The 18,442-nt window shown below is 36.2% G+C and overlaps 1 protein-coding gene across 7 annotated transcripts in view; it reads right to left on the minus strand.

Annotated features, from left to right (window-relative positions):
- The window catches only part of LOC138106437 (thrombospondin type-1 domain-containing protein 7A-like), a 285,545-nt gene that overhangs the window by 224,737 nt on the left and 42,366 nt on the right, over positions 1-18,442 (minus strand). For all 7 annotated transcript variants that reach the window (XM_069007028.1, XM_069007027.1, XM_069007030.1 and 4 more), the window contains one exon: positions 17,180-17,306. The gene's annotated coding sequence lies outside the window, so the exon portion shown is untranslated. The remainder of the gene's footprint in view (positions 1-17,179; positions 17,307-18,442) is intronic.

Raw genomic sequence — 18,442 nt, forward strand, 5'->3', positions numbered from 1 at the left:
GTGGTCACGTCAAGCTTCTCATCCACAAACATGTCCAAGTCCTTCTCCTCAGGGCTGCTCTCAATCCATTTTACACCCAGCCTGTATTTGTGCTTGAAATTGTCCCAACCATGTTGAAATTCAAGACATTCACATGGGCCCACCTCTCAAACCTGCCAAGGTTCTTCTGGATGGCATCCCTTCCCTCCAGTCTGTTGACAGAACCACACAGATCAGTGTCATCAGCAAACTTGCTGATCATCAACAAAGACACTAAGCAGCGCTGGTAGTTGCTCAGAAATGGGACTTCACAGAAAAGACAAATGTCTTGCACCAGTCAGTTGTTGCTGAGTGTTGCTGCTCAGAATCCATGATTTTGCACTACTATGCAGTTTACATTTACTGAGGATAGCTGTATAAAGACACACTGTTTGTAAATCCACGGTTTCTAATTATTCTAACAAAGCATCTCAAGAATGCTGACCACACAGAGAGAAATGATATTAGTAATGTTTCGGTCTTCAGTCATTTGAAACTATAGGTTACTGTTTAAGAAATTCATATAAGAGTAGCTTCTCCTGTTTTCAGAATAGTAATAGAATTTGGAATAAATCCAAATTCACTGTTGTTAAATCTCCCAATCAAGGTATCTAGGGTATTTTAGATAATTTTTGTTTGTTATGCAAAATGTGAGAGTTCTAAGCTCTAAATTACTACAAAATTATGGCTCTATTGAGTGTTTGAAACTCTTACTAACTCCTAAGTTGTAATATTATGACTTAAATAATGTCTTACCTATAAAACTTATAAACAGTTTCATTAATATGTGAGAGCACATATAAAATGGAATCATATAACTCCATCATTCTACCAAGACTTTTTTTTTTTTTTTTTTCAGTTTACTGTGTAAGAAAAATATCAGACTGTTCAAGTATGGCATTATGTTAGCACAACGTGTTTCTGGAGAGTTCTCATACTTATCTCTCATTGTTATTTCAATATCTATCATTTCATTATCAAGACTGCTAGGGAGGCATGAAATTTAATGGAACACATGTCCTAATCCTGAAAGACAGACTGACACTTCAAATTACAGATAAAAAGCAGAAGAGGAACATATTAACTGAAAATTTATTATAAGAGCTACTGAAAAAAAAAACCAAACAAAACACTAAAAAGAAATCAAACTCCATACAGATATTTCTTGCTAGTGATGGAATGTCTATTTGTGGTCCTGACTTCTAGGATTCTGTCACTGAAAAAAAGATAAATATATGAACACCACGTCAAGGAATAACTGTAACAGAGAAGACAAATAAAAAAATACAGAGATGGATTTATTATCCAAAAAACAGAAGTCCTACAGAATTACACAGTCTGTTAATTAATTTATTGTCCAAACAAACTATATACTGAAAATGAAAAAGATTTAATTTCATTACTAGCACCCAGGGACATGCTTCTCCTTGAGATTCAGTTATCATACTGTGTGCGTGATCTTGTTTCAGGCAGGAAAACAGAAAAAGAATGAAGCTATCATGAACTACAAAGAGAAGCCACAAAATATTCCCAAAGGAAGCAAAAATAAGAGAACTCAATGTTTAAATTAAATACATATATTTCTATTCATATAGTAGACCTTACAACAAAAAATATTTAGCTGTACAAGAGAGATCTGAGATTAATTGCAGACTGAATATGTTTAACAAATACCTCTAAAGCTATTTTTAAATTCACCTTGTATTGCAAGAAGATTTATTTATTATTTAATTTTCCAGATTATTTCCCTGAAAATTATATATAAATGCATGTTTCCTATAGGCAAGCTCCTCAGAGAGGCTAGCTGAAAATGTGGAAGCCAAGAGTAATCACTGAACAACCAATAGAAATAACTATTAACTAAAATGGGGTCCTTCTAGAAAGTGTGCTTGGAAGTAGCATTCTCAGCCACTGTATGAAGGTCGATAAAAGCTGAAAATCACCTCTTGCTTGTCCTTCAGTGTGTACCTGCCTTATTTCTAAAACCAGCAAAACAAAACCAAAAGGAAAAAAAAAAAAAACCTTGCAAGAATAAATTCGAGCATGCTATGGATCTTACATGAAGATGCTAATTTGGATTTTACAATAAAATTTCAAGAAAGGTATCTTCCTTTGTTTGTTTACACTTCCTTGCATCTTTCAGTTAGAAGTTTTGAGTTTAATCCTTGCAAAAACTTATGCTCCACCTCTATTAGGCCTTCATTCTACTTTACTCAATTAATTACCAATTCCAGTTATTTACCAAAAACTTACTTATGTATATTTAACAACTTAGAACATGTGTTTCTAAATCCAGTGCTTGAAAGCACAATTTTCTGATGGTTTGTGAGGAAGGGTGGTGGCATGGTGGAAACTGTGGCTGCCTGGCCACTGAGGGAGATGCTGGGGAGGAAGGCACTTGAGATGCCTTTTAGGGCATCAGCATCTGAGGGTGATGGGGCATATGACACCACCAGACAGCATGCCTTGGTTAACACCTGAGGTCAGCACTGCACCAGCAAACCAGAATATCCCCAGCAGGGAAAGAACACACCTGCAGGCTGAACATTGGCCATCTCAGCCACATGCCTCAAGGCTGCCAGGTGCAGTCGTGTCCTAGGAAGCACAAAGCCCTTGGCAGCTCTGGTTGTGTGCCAAACTCTTCACCTCTTTCAAACTTCCTTACACAGACAGGATGGAAATTTGTGCCAAAGAACACAACACGACACCTTCCTTTTAATGGCTGAACATCTCTTCATTTGTAAAGGGAGCTTAAACAGTCAAGAGATATCGAGGGAGATAATGGCACAACATTTCAGCATGTGAATATAGTGCCAAATCCCATTCTGTGCAAATCCATGTTACCAGCACGTATGGCAGAGTTTCAGGACTCAGCACTCCTGTAGAATCTGGAATAAGTACTTGGCCTTGCAAATTCCAACAGAAACTGTATATAAGCAGGAACAGAATAACTAAGAAATCACATCAAACTACACCATCTGAGCACTTTTTATTACCAAGAAGGATACATACCCCCACCCCCCATTACTGTTCTGAGTACAAACGTGAGCTGATTCTTTAACAAGAAGTGCTATCAATGCTCTTTATCTTTCAAAATAGTTTCCATAGATGAGGAGGATACACACCACAACACAGCACTTAAGAGGTTTCCTTTACTCTGACATAACACTAAACATATCTAAATTGTCAAATCAATTATTACATCTCACACATCAAAGTAGCTCAAGGTATTATAATGAATAGTTCAAAACCACAGAAGAAATCCAAGTGGTCAATACATGCCTGATCACTTGGGGCTCACATCCTTTTATTCTGTTGAACAAAAGAGTAGAAATCAACAGAAATTATTATTCTTGAATTCTAAATATTTCTGTTTCACCTCCTACCACGGACATTTTAAAGCTACCACAGCCTGTCCGTTGATGTTATGTCTTGTACTTTTAATGAAAAAATATTCTTTCAACTGCTTATGTCCTGCATTTTGAACTTTGTTGACAGTTACATTCTCCACAAAATTGGAAAAGACGCAGATCCGTCAATACTTCAATATCATTATAAAGAAGAAATATTCTTTTCCTTGTTTCATGACTAACCAAAAAGGACATTGTAGGTCTTCCCTCAATGCATTTTAACAATTTCTCTTAAATTTGAAATGTGTTGACAAAAAGCTTGAGGTGATATACAAGACTACTTGCCAGCTGATGCCAAACCAGTGCTCCTGGCAGCTACCAACATCCATTGCTTATTTTCACTAAGTCACCAAAGTTCTATTATTTTCATATATTGCTTATTCATGGTATTAACATTTCAACTCATACAAAAGATCTCAATATTCTCATAAAAAAGTATAAACTCATGAAATTTCAATACCCAAGTTATATTAAAAGCGAAAAACAACAAAAGGCTTTTAGAAGTTAATTATTTTATCAAACAACTTTAACAAAAGTGAAAAGAACAATGTCTAGTTTAATCTGGGTATGCTGGCAGTCACTTAAAAATACTTGAGCTTCCTGTAAAATTATTTCTTTGAAGAATATAAATAAGCCTCAACATCTGTGTGGAGAGGTACATGAACAAATACAGAAAGGAAGCTTTGGTAAAATACTCTGCTTCTGAAGGGGAGAAAGTTGAGGAAGATGGGTCAGAACCCATCAGAACTTATCTCCCCTCACTCCAAAATACCAGTTAAAAGCTTAGTGCAATTTATTAGGACTGGGGTCACTTCTCAAGCCTAAATTAATTGTATCCAGGATAGACAATGGCTAGAGATATCTGCTCAGCTTTTGTTTGAAAGTACTCTTTTACCACATATCTATTCAATCACTACTGCACAGAATGTTCTGAAACAAAAGTTACACAATCCAGTCTGACCTGCAATCTGAGAGTTCAAAGACAAAGTGCGTTGTTCAGCATAAATCAGTCAACCATACAATGCATTTGATTTCTTTTTTTTCTATTAATCAAGTGCATGAACTTTCATACTGCTATGCTGGAAAGAATGGGTATAATCTTCTTGTAACTATTTCAGAAAATACATGCATTTTTGATGGAAATGTGCAATATTGCACTGCCTGTGGAGTTCTGAATACATATCTTGAATAGGATTCATCAGTGCCTATTGTGATTATCTACATTTCAGCTATATTTCATTACAGTCAATAAAGACCTAGTCAATAAGATACAATTTATCTTGCCTGGAAGCATATTTCTAAAACCAGTCAGAAGAATCCTACCCTAAAATATCAAAATACACTCTGAATACAGAAGAGGTGCCATGTTACTAACTCAGCTACAGACACCTAAATTAGATTAGGCCCATGTTATCTGGCTCCCAGATTTGGAGTATGTTCCTTCCTTCTGTAGCAATAAAAAAATCCTATTTATATGGTAATTACAGTTCTTCAGCACTTCCATTCATAAGGCACTCTATTTCCTATTCTCAGGCTTTTCATAAGCTTCCCTTCCAGTCAATCACTCTTTTGGACTAAGAAACACTTACAAAATTTGGACAATAAACCTGTAATAGTTTTCAGGTCATCTCGAACCTTTCTTAGGCTTCCAGTATGACACACAACTGTAGAGACCTGGCTAGGCAGAGAACAGCCTCCGCAACTTGCCGACAGTAATAAAATGCAGAAAAACACCGCTACAGCCAAACAAAAATGCCCCGAAGCCAGGCTGGAATGTAGGTTTGAGAGCTTAGGGTTGGGCTACATATGTGTATATTAGCACCCAGCAAAGCAATGATTTTCATTATATTAACTGAAGTTATTATTATCATACCTAAAGTTCCCCCATTTGATCAAAACCAAAGTGCATAACACAAGACTTTTGCCAATCACGGACCTTTCCTTACTGCCAAAAACTGGCCTATAACTTTTATACAACACTCCCCTCCTAAAACAAACCCCACTGACTATTTAAAAACGAAACAGTTTGAAAGAACTGAAATTTAAATTATTATTTAAATAATCAAAAAATCAAACTCTTCACCAAAAGAAGAGATTTATGAAATTAAAATTATGGAATTACAGAATCTCAACACAGCCTTGGAACTATCGAATCCCAACCTAGCTTATCTGTGTCCACTACAACACAGATGGACTATAACGGGGTACTTTTACTCCTCACACCACATCTCTGACTACCTGCAAAGTATGTTGCCCCAGAGTTTCACCTGTTCCTAGGATTTACTGGACCAGACTTTGCTGGGTTATTACTGAACCTTAAACTCCCCCAAACATTTCCATATCACTACATGTGATCCATTCCAGTCTTCAAAAACGCATTTATTTTAACAGAATATATTTAGCACCCAATATTTATTCCCCATCTGAAGGAATTTATGCATCTTATACCAAGCAATACTTAAGATTGTTATCAACAAAATAAACTGGGGTTTTTGCAGTTTCCTCAACCAATATTTATGTGATATTTTTCTACATCTTCTCCTGCTCTTCTGCATGCTTTTAAACTATCAACATCAATCACTGAGAACACTTACAGTATTGATTTCACAGATTAAAACAAGTCTTTTAGTCTTTCTACTAAATGCTGACTTTTAGTCTTTCCTGCACTATTTTACAGCAGGAGACTGAGCTAATATTTGTCACACTGGTTGCTCCTGAGGAGTTACTTTTTCTTCTCTGACTCACTAAGCCCTCTCTAGAGTTAACTGTTTTCCCCAGTCAAGAATTCAGGAGCTCTCTGAAAATTAGACCTGCACTTCTTGTTTCTAGAGGCATCATTTTGACTTTGTTAGACCAAACCATGCTTTAGCTGCATAAATCCATACTACCAGACAGTCCAGATTATTCTGCCACTCTAAAAAACAAGTTATCAACTGCAAGTTTAATGGGCACTGATTCTGAAAATTAAAGTCAGGCTATTGTGTAAAATATAAAATATCATTGTTTCCTAAAACAGGGCTGTTCAACAGAAACAACACAATTCAACAATGATCCCAGGTTTGTGGGTTTTTTTGCAGTGTGACCAATAACAGATTTTTCAATCCAGTTGATGCATATTCCTTTATAGATTTTTTATTTCTCACTTCTAGATAGATACTAAATTTAGAATAGATAGATAGATAGATAGATAGATAGATAGATAGATAGATAGATAGATAGATAGATACTATTTAGAATTCCACCAGGCACTTCTTCACATGTCTTATCAAAGCCTGGCTGATTACTACACTCATCTTTATCAGATAACCTTAAAATACCTTAGAGGGTATATACAAAATATGGTATAAAATACATAAAATTGAGGTTTGACTAGATCAAATGTAAGGTGCTGCATCTGGGTGGAGGCAACCCCCAGTATCAATAGAGGTTGGAAAATGAGCAGGTTGAGAGCAGCCCTGCCAAGAAGGACTTGGTTGTGCTGGTGGATGAGAGGCTGGACATGACCCAGCCATGTGCACTCACAGCCCAGAGAGCCAAACGTGCCCTGGGCTGCATCCAGAGCACCATGTCCAGCAGGGCGAGGGAGGGGATTCTGCCCCTCTGCTCTGCTCTGCTGAGACCCCACCTGCAGTGCTGCATCCAGCTCTGGGGTCCCAGCACAGGAAGGACATGGACCTGTTGGAGCAAGTCCAGGGGAGGCTACCAAGTTGATTAGAGGGATGGAGCACCTCTGCTATGTGGAATGGCTGAGAGAATTGGGTTTGTTCAGCCTGGAAAAGAGAAAGCTTTGGGGTGACCTAATTGCAGACTTCCAGTACCTGAAGAGAGCCTACAGGGAAATTGAAGACTATTTACATGAGTAAAAAGTGACAGGACAAGGGAGAATTGTTTAAAACTGAGAGTAGGTTTAGATGAGATATTAGGAAAAGGATTTTTTACTCTGAGGGTGATGACACTGGAACAGATTGCCCAGAGAAGTTGTGGATGCCCCATCCCTGGACGTGTTCAAGGCCAGGTTGGATGGGGCTCTGAAAAACTTGGTCTAGTGAAAGGTGTCCCTGCCCATGGCAGGGTTTGGAACTGGATGATCTTTAAGGTCCCTTCCAACCCAAGCAATTCTATGATTCTATGAAAATACAGAATTAAAGACAAGGTACAAAGAAGTGTCAGTCAATATATTTCAAGGGAAAAATATGTCCTATCAAGCACTTTTTAAAAATTATTATTACTATTATAAGCATTAAACTCTTATCCTGTACACCTCTTGGCTCTTTTGTTCAGCTGTGATGGTGAGGAAACACATTAAAAACATTGGAGATATTTCAGCTCTGGCATCCTTTAACTATTCTGAGTTAATTTGAAGGCCAATAGAGTTTAAATTGTTAGCAATCAATCCTGTGGAGAAGCATGCAGATTTCAGAGATGAAGTACAAAAACAAAAATAATTTAAAAACTCAAACCCTCAATGTGATAGACGCAAACTGACAATAATCTCGTGTAATTTTTTGTCCAGTAGGATTCATAAGGGTCTTAGAAAAAGTGTGCTACAAAGAGCCAGCCAGAATAGAAGCAGGTGTTGCTAAGAGTCCCCAGTACTCAGTAGACAGTGGTGGCAACAGCAGCGTCCACTGACCACAATGGAACCATGTCCCTTGCTGCAGCCAGGGAAACTGCCAGCTCCAGGTACACAGTAACCCCTACCTCCACACTGTCAAAGAGGAACTCAGCTCTGTAAAGGCCTAAAGGTAAAAAATTAACAATAAAAAAGGACAAGAAAAACAAAACTCCACTGCTGGAACATTTCAATTACAATATCTAACACTATGCATGACGAAAAATGGTCACAAATACATATTAAATATCTATACATTAAACAAAAGTATCTCTACCAATGAGATTTTTGACAATCATGCAAACTCACATAATTTTGATATAATCACAGTGTGACATAATTTTAAGAGTGTCCAGCTGAAATAGTACCAGACAAGATGTATATGCAGCCCATCACTCTGGGTTAACAACAGCACATGTGTCTTTGTGAATCACTACTGTTAGACTCTTCTCTAACAGACTCTAAAAGACTGTACCTTGCAGTCTTGTAAGAGATGAGAATTCAGACATCATCAATAATATTTTTATAACAGATTTTCAAAACAACTTTATTTCAACTCGAGAAGAAGCCCTCAGCCAAACTCCAGATGAGAAATGCTGAAAAAAATAAGCAAACAAGCAAACCTAGCAAAATTATCAAGTGGAGATGTGAACCACAGTTTTCAATATCAATGTAACAACTACTAACTCCATTGGCGTGGAGGAATCAGATCAATAAATAAGCTTAGGTAAGTAGAAAATACTTCCAAAATAAAAAATATGTGGAAAGATTTTTTTTTTTAAATTAAATAAAGACTTATCTTCTGCATTCATGAAAGAGAACAGACAAAAGCAACATTAAATTTCCCCCGATAGGTGAGAAAAGCACATGAAACAGAAGAGTGAGAAATGCATCAGCACTAAAATCTAACAACTGATTACACCCTGCCACCAACCACATCCTCCAAGAGCAAGAGAAAACCCTAATCCTACTTTTCCTACAGTAAAAAAATAAAATTATTAGAGATTCCCTAAAACCAAAATTATTTCTTTTGGAATGTCTCTGTAATTTATATAAAAAGCTTTGCAATTAAAATGCTAGCCCTAAAGATATAGTTAATGAGAGTAATCCCTGTACTTGATATTAACAATTTCCTTTGACAAACCATATTTTAGTTGGTTATTACTAATTTAATCTAGCTATTCTATAATAAAACATATTCCTTAGGGTGATTCTTGTAGTCAGGATTTTGGGTTTGTTTTTCCTGGGTTCTATTTATGATGTGGGGAATAAGAAGCTAGTTCAAACAAACAAACAAAAAGCCACAACACCCACAATTTAACAAATAAACGTCTGGCAATGAATTCCCTAAAAATTACTATAGTAATATTTTTCAAGATAGAAGAGTTTGAAGTTTAGCAAGCAGAGAATGTCTGGCACCAGAGATATACCTCTTGATCTACTCAAAACAAAAAAAGAACAATTAGAATTCTAATTAAGGTTTAAGAATCACAAGTCAAGCAAATCCTAGCAGAGGCAGTAATTGCAGAGCACCAGTCAAAGATTTCATTACACCAGTTGCACTCCACCTTCTGTATGAGACTCATTGCACAGGTGCAATCCTGCCAGCACGAGAAGCATCGCTGCAGCAGCCAAGCATGGACCTTTCTGGCACTTTGGTCACTGCACAGCAGACCTGGAGCAGCTTCCCTATGTTCCCACACTGTCTCCACAAACACACATGATGGTAGGCAGTAGAAACAAATTTTCAGACTAGAATATTGGGTAAGGAATTAGAAAAGACAAACTTTGGCAGGAATGTGGTTTGCGGACAGGAAGGAGGGGAAAAACTGGGTGATACTGATATTGTTAGTTTAGGACTGAAACAAACTGGTCCTACCTAAAGCAAACAGACCAAGTTTCCTGGGCCGTGGGAGCACCTGTTCCAAGGCTTCCAGTACCATAGTCTAACACTTCATAATAGAATCAGGGAATCCTTTAGGCAGAAGAAATCTTTATGACCATGGAGTCCAACTGTTAACCTGGCACTGCCAAGCCCACCACTAAACCATGTCCCTAAGTGCCCCAACTGCACATCTTTTGAACACCTTCAGGGATGGTGACTCATCCATTACCATGGTCAGCCTGTTCCAATGCTTGACAACCCTTTCCATGAAAAATGTTTTTCCTAATATCCAATCTAAACCTCCCTTGGCTCAATTTAAGGCCATACTATACATTTTGTCCAAACTTTTATTCAATTCATTCAAAACATGTTGTGGTTCCATATACACTCATTTTAATAGCAGAGACAGTTTATGATTTGTTCTTTAAAATGTAGAAAATCTCCTTTCAAATGTAGACTGAATTCTATATATTTATATCTTTATCACTATGGTTACACTGTGAATTACACTTGACTTTTACCCTTTGCTACCAAAGGAAACAATTCTAGCGAGTAACCCAAATACTACATCTTTGGAAAGATTTGTGAAGTTCAGTGTACTGGAAGCTGTCTCAAAATATTGCACAGTAGTTTCAAAAAGACAAAGCCCTGTTTCAAAACCTGGTAGTTTTGAGAACAAAAGTCTTCAATTATCTAATCACAGATTTCTGAACATGTTAAACAGCTTTTATTTCCCCTGCTAAACTACACAATGCTCTGTGTCCTTGGAGTCTGTCCTCAGTTACATTCAGTTATACAAAGCTGTACAGAGCAATGATGAACATAATCTGAAGACAAAGAATTTTTCCTGAAAACTGTTTATCCATAGTGGTCTTCCTAATAACGCAGCTGCTAGCCAGGATTTCAATACATTGTTTTTTAACTATATCAGGAAGCTGAGCTAATAACAGGAAAAAATGTCAAATTACCCTACTCAAGTAAAATGAACAAAAATAATTTCGATTCTGCTGAAATAAGGAAGGGACTTTTACTTTTTTTACACCCAATTTCAGGAAAAAGAACTATTCCAGAAATTATATGCAATGCCTTTCCAACCTCAGGAGACAATTCCACAGTTTAAAATATCATATGGTATGGCTTGAATATATTTTACACTTAGTGAGTATCCATTACATAACTTTCCTCCACTGCCTTTAATTACCCCATTAAGCAAGTTGGTATTTGCATTTCCACTTACAGCAGCTGCGCTAGAGCTGCAGGGCACAAGAATATAAAACCAAGAAGAAAAATTAATAAAACATTATCTTTTCCATTTAGCAAGTTCACTTTCTTTTTTAATGGAAACATTTGTATTAGTAGACTACTTCAGCACTGTAAGATAATAAATCACATAAACCCTGTATTATTCAAGCCAACCAAACTGCCAGATAGAAGTATCATCACTCACTAGAGGCACAACTTGCCCTTAAGCTTTTCTCATTTTATGGTATTTCTCAGGAGTCACTTTGTATCTGAAAATGTTATTCAAAACATAAAAAGTGTGCAAATGTAATGCAAGAGAAATCCCTCTTGTTCTAAACCTTTTACATAGAAAATACTTTAGAAATTTATTCTAATGTGTTGCACATCTTTACTAATCTGGACACATTTTTGAGTAAACAAAGATGAAGGCTTTACTTAATTAACTAAAAAATCTGCAAGTCATCACACATTCTTAGAAACAGCTTCCAAGTTTCAAGACCATTTATTTTTCAGCTAGCCTATATCGTTTACAATAATTCATTAAATATTGCAATAGTAATTATTGCATAACATTGTAATAATTAATATATATAATAACTATTAATAACTATGTTACTCATTACATCCACATGTTCTCTAAACATTATGCATATTATAAATAGAGCAATGAGAATTATCAATTTATTCATTAAGAGCCATTGATCCTGAAAAGCCAATTCCAGAGTGCTGGTTTCTGCTTTAGTTCCAGGCACATGGAAGCCCTTTTCTCCAGAAAATAGGGGATCATGCTTCTACCATGCATTAGAAGACTGACATCCTGTATATACAGATGAAGGAAGCAAAGTAGCAGTTTTGATTTTGTCCCTGTCCTTCATTTTTGAAGTCCTAATTTTGTAGCTGCTATAAAATATCCTATTTCTATAAAAGTGTTATCCATGAGAATCTCACTACAATACCTTCTTGTATCTTGCAGGAATGACCCTATATCAGGCTTTCTGCTGTCCCCAGACTTCCCTCTTAGTGAAAATTACTCCACCTGAGATCTTTTTCAACCATCTCTATTTTTCACTTCAGAGCAAACCTGAGGCACCTATTATTAATGAGCAGAAAAAACACTGTATTAGAAGCACCAGAAGCATATTGCAGCATGGACTAATGGTCTGTACCACTTCTGATGCCAAAATTCAGATATTGACACAATTTGAGCATACCTAATATCCTAGACGTTTTCCTCTCACACAAAGCAGGTGTGTATACAGGGAAAAAGTTCTTAAAGGGTGTAAGAGTAGCATATGACTAGCACACACATTACAGCAGCTGTATACCTTTAATAATGTCATTTTCTCTGTGAGCTTTTTCTGTTAACACAGGATAGGCCTAAGATACACTGGTTTAAGAGCTATAAATACGGTCCTAAAACAAATCCAACTAGTATACCATTTTTCATGAGGTGTTTAATTGCATTGCTCATGAAGAATTGTAAGGCCAAAGGAAATGTGATTCAGTTCAAGCAGCATATTTATGCACACCCACATAAAAGTAGAGCACAAAGAATCAGCAGAGCTGTGTATCAGACATGTCACACCAATAAGAAAGAAAATAAATTATCATGCAACTTTTACAAGCCTTAATCTGACTCTCCATTTCAGTTAAAGAACTGATTTAGCAATATCAAGACTCTGGGCACAGCTGCCGATTCCTCCCAGCTGGATGAGAAATATTTCTTCCTTTCTTTCTGAAAAATTAAACATCTAATTCCCATGGAGAGTCTCATGCCAGTGGTTAATTAGGGAACATTTTACAAGAACTAAAAATTGTCAGCAACACAGCAGGCAAATATTGACATTTCTTACAAGCACAACCATGCCATGGTTTAATTTCTCTTTCCAGAGCTCTTGCAGGCAGACAGCTGCTGCCCAGACAAGCTGAGAACCTGTACACTTACTGCAAATCCTAGCTTTCAGATACTTACTCAAACTGGCAAGAAACATTCCTCCTACATCACTTTCAAACATTTGACAGCCTGGCCATCCATTAAATGCATCTCATCTGCAGATTACTATATATTTCTTCCTTCTAGCTACTGAAAAGTAATGTGATTCATAGGAAGCTGGGACGACTCCCAGGTCTCAGAGTACCTGACAGGCAGGGGGAAAGCAGGAATAAAAGCAGGGTGAGGGTGGTGAAGGCACAGGACTGAGAAGGCCAGTAAGAGATTACACTGATTAATGGGTGGATACGAGATACCCTTCTTCACTGAGCAGCTGGAGAGCAGGGTTAGCTGCTGGTCAAGAGGCAATCAGATATTTGCAGTGAGAATTGATGCAGCCTATGGCCAAAAGTCATGTCACTCAGATCTGTGCAAATGCAACACCAAGTGCCACAGTCTCCCAGGGAATAAATAAGAGAAACTGGGAAAAAATACAAAAATAAAGAAAAACAAAACTGAAGGCAAAACCAAAATAAACCAATACAACAATAAAATCCTTAGATGTCCTTTCTTCTCCTTTCCCATACATCGTACTAAGTTTAAGTGAAATTCCATTTTCACTCTAAACTTGAGATCCTTGTGCCAGATGTGGCAGATGTGATTCAGTAATGCCATCTTCCTGAGATGAAAGATGGAGCCACAACCACTGCAGTGGGTATAGACATACACATCCAATTACAGGAGCAATTAGAGAGGATAAAAGACAGATTAGGTCCTCCCTCCAGAATACATACCCTGCCAGAGGAGCTGAGGCCAGGGAAAAGGTGGTAGGGGTTAATTACCAGCTGGAACACAAATGCTTTCATTTTGACAGTTCAAAATGTAAATCTGTTTAAGTACCATAATTTTAACCAAGCACTGACACACACACATTTTAACAGAAACATCCAGCTATTTCAGTTACTTTCCCACTTTTCTTGGGTGATGTGAAAAAACATTTATTTTCCTTTCATTTACAAATCACCCACAGGATTAAAACATATTACAAAAACCTCTCAGTATCAAAGACCAAATATTTAGCATAGCCATATTCAAAGAGTTTCATAAATCTTCCACTGATCATTCTGTGTTGAAGACATTGTGCTCTGTAGCACAAAGAAAAAAAATGAAAACTTTCATAACATAGGAAAACTGCATGTTTTACAATCACTGTAACACATGCAATTTATTTTCAGGAAAAAAGTGACCTTCAGCAAACACTGCTTCATCTTTTAAGGGCTAAGACTAGAGCATTTAGTCACAGTGTTATGTCCTTAGTTTCAACAGCCCAAAATGCCCAGTGCCCATCCCTACATGGCTGCTGGGGACCGTGTGGGACAACCAAGGGAGCTGGGTGCACCCTGGAGACCTCTCTTGTGGTGCTCCCTTTTTTGTGAGAGATCAGCTGAGGATAGATGTATCATGTAATGAGCCAGAACTTTCTCTCATTAAGCAAAAACTCTTCCCGTTCTGAGATTTTATTAAATACACATGTACACTTAACAAATTATCAGATTATGTTTTCCAGCTCCATATGTCCATCAAGATTATAGTTTTGCAAAGCTTTAGCTAAATCAGATCAGCCAGTTGGACTCAGAAAACAATCATTGATTTTGTAATTTCAGACACACTCTGATTTTCTAACTTTACTGTCAATTCAAACTTACATCCAAGAATGTTTACTTAACATGCACCAAATTTAATTAAAGAAAAATGAGATACTGGAGAACTTAGGAAGCAGTATCTATCACAACAACAGTTTTGCATAAAACCCAAAGAAAACATTCTTGTGTTGATTCAGCTGGTAAAGTTTTGACTTTATACTTCATATGCTGTTACATTGCCAGGGACTGTGTAAAAGAGCAACACTGCTTAATCAATACAGTTCTTTTAACACATTTGTCACCATGCCTTCTCTATTAGGAAGCTGAGCTGGCTGCATGAACTAATCAAAATGCCTTTGAACACCCATTAATACTGTTAAGTTAAACATCTACTGGGTTTAGAACCAATGTGAAGCTCATTTAACACTCTCCATGTTCTACTGGCATAAATCTTTTAAATTACTTCTTTTTCTTTTACCACTAAAAGGGCAAAGTAAATGGTTCCTGTTATTATAAAAGATCTCAGAGACAAGAGAGAGAAACAGCCAACACTCACTGCTGAAACTATTAATGATTTTCATTAATTACCAAGTAAATATTATTTGAACCAGAATAATTATGTTCAGTGCTTCAAAATATAAACACCTAACAGAAAACGTTTCTCTGTTATAAAAATCCAAACTTTTAGGTTCAAATTAAAAATATACACATTCCATCATAATATTACCTTGAAAATAGCAGTTTTAAAGAAGTGAAATGGAAAACAAGGAAATGTAACTTTTCATCCTTTCCCAGTCTGTGGCTGAATATGGAATTCCCAACACAGATGGTAACGAATATGCAATACAGTAAAGGTCCTCTGGGTTTGGTATTCACCTGTCTCTTTTCAGCACCACCACATTCTTATTACCTCAATTAATATCTGCCAGAATCAGTAAAATGACATCCCTCTACTGTTACTATTATTTTGTTCGACCTTGATATCATGAACACAAATGTAATTATGATAATGAGCCAATTATTTTCTACAATATAGCAATCAAAAAGACTAGTACTTCCTCCCTTTCTCATGATAATACCTGAACATTCTGGCTTTATTTCATCTTCAATTGCTAGCATGCAATCACTGACATTTTGTTTAGTTTTTATTTCTCATTTCTAACAAGAAAAAAGCCCAAAACTAAGCAAAACCAACCAGCGAAGTTTTAGAATATTCATAATGTTCTAGCACTCATAGCATGCTAGATATATGATTTATGTAGGACAAAAAAAAAATATTTTAATGTTTGAAGTATTTTACCGGTTTTACTGGCGTAAATTTTGAATGACAGCACATCTGTCTGTTAGAACAACTAACTGTCAATAATGCATCAGCTACACCATATGCTCTGCATATTTTATATAGTTAATATAAAAAGATTGTTGATGATGTTTGAGAGGATTTAAGCTTTTTTAGTACTTTTAGACAATCCAGCCATATCTGCCTACCATGGGATTTTTTGCCCCATGATTTCCACGTTTCATAGTATTTTGTCCAAAATTTGTTGAACTTAACAAAATAATTTGGAAAAAATATAGTGGTTTCCAGATTATGAAAGTAATGTGTAGACATTTTGTTTTTTATGATTTTACTTTATTGTGAGATCAGATCTGTCACAGCAGAAAAGCAAGTAAATCAGAAGCCACTATGTAAAAATGACTTAAATAGGTTTGGACAGACTGAAATGTAATTAACACAAAACTGTTATCCTAGTCAGCCTATTGACTGTTAAAATAGTGACTCCACAAAAAACTCCTGGCTTTGTTCCTAATGATCATAAGTTGACTAAAAATTAGGCTATTCAAGAGGAAAGATTCTTTCACATCTTGGTCAGAAATGAATCCTTGCAACTTTGATCATTGTGGGATTTATGGTCAAACTGTACAGACAAATAAGTTGCAAAAGAAAAGAACAACATTATTTTTTTACCTACAATTACGTTTTAAGTCAAAGATATGTTACCCAAAGATAGATTCTCTTATGATGGATTGTACAATTTCACAATCAATTTTTGACTTGCAAGACAACGTAAGTGCACAATAGCAAATTAGCCTATATAATAGCAAATTATTTCCTATAGACATTCCTAGCTTTCTTTACTCAGACATATTTACAACTGAAACAAAAATATAAACCTTAAACTCTCTACATTTTATTTAGAGAAACTGCAGTTCTCTGTGATCCACATAAGAATCATGTCCACTTTAGTATTCTGCTTGTAGAACTGCTTCATGCAGATTGCAGCTCTATCTGTAAATTACGTCTCAGTTAGGCAAAGATAATTGCTATTGATTCAAAAAATATTCCAAATTTTCTGTAAGAAGAATCAAAGGGTTTTTAGGAAAGAGACAAGCTAATACTTCACATGGAAAGTAGTGAGTAGCACAAATTAAACGCACCTTTCTGCCACACCAAATATTAATTCTCCACTGCCAGCCAGGGACTTCACAACCATCGTGATTCCAGAGCATGTTAAATCAATACCATAAGGATGGGAACCGTCCATGCAATGAATTCAGAAGAAACCTATAAATAAACAGATAAAAGAAGGCAAAATTTGAACAAATTACCCACATGGGTTCCCCTAAGGATTCACTAAAGGAGAGGTCATGATGATCTAAACCATGTAAAAGCAATAGTAAATTCAGCATCAATATCTGTATAGCCAAGAACATTTGAAAATAAGCATATTTTAATGGCTCCCTACATTTCAAAGTTTACTGTGGCCCACATGCCCCTGGATACTTTCTAATTTCCCTAAGTAGCCCAATGTTTAACTGTCAATTGCATAATCATGTCTAGGTCATTCCACACATTTTTTGTTTCTGTGAAAAAATACTGCCAGGCATTTGTTTGGGACCTTTTCTACTCCCATTCTTTTTTCTGTTTATGCCATCTGAGCACATTACTTACATCCATCTCAAAGTTCTAATTTAAAAGGACATTCCTCTGAATCATGGCTTAGTCTTGCCCATTCCTTTCCAAGTATACTGAAAGACATTTTTATTTTCAGTATGAATCTATTTTTTAAAAGTAAAAAATATACAACATCTTTTACCTGTCAGGCCTTACAGCCCCAAATAATGTAGATTACATTTTTACAGAGGCTTACTAAAATCAAAAAGTCCAACTTTTTTACAAATTAATTGGCCCAGCAACCAAGCGATACAAATGTAATCCAGTAAACTAAGAACAGAATACTGACAACAACAGGCAGAATAATTCTGCATTTATACAATCACACCTCCAAATTTCCTTAACTATGAAAAACATGCCAGCTAAACAGAAAAAAATAGTAACTGCTAGCCATTCGCTCTATGTCCCAATTCCTCTTTTTTTTGGAGTTCAGTGAAATCCTCAGCCTTATTCCTAATGTAACCTCCCTATTTTATCTTAAGGACATAGAAGAGTAGACAAAGTTGAATATAAGAAGATGGACCACAATAATGACTTTTTTCCTAGCTGCACATATTTGCTTACATTGAGAAAATTCTATGTTTATACCTAATCTCATTTGAGAGCTTCCAATCCTATTTTAGCTTGTCCTATTAAAAAACAATAAAGATAACTCAGGCTCAAGAAACATATATGTAGTCAAAACTTGAGGCAAAGAAGTTTTAACATAAGGTAGATCTTATTGTACAAAGTGCTTCCCTTCACAT

This window comes from Aphelocoma coerulescens, chromosome 2 (genome assembly GCF_041296385.1).
Source record: "Aphelocoma coerulescens isolate FSJ_1873_10779 chromosome 2, UR_Acoe_1.0, whole genome shotgun sequence".
Taxonomy (NCBI): Eukaryota; Metazoa; Chordata; class Aves; order Passeriformes; family Corvidae; genus Aphelocoma; species Aphelocoma coerulescens.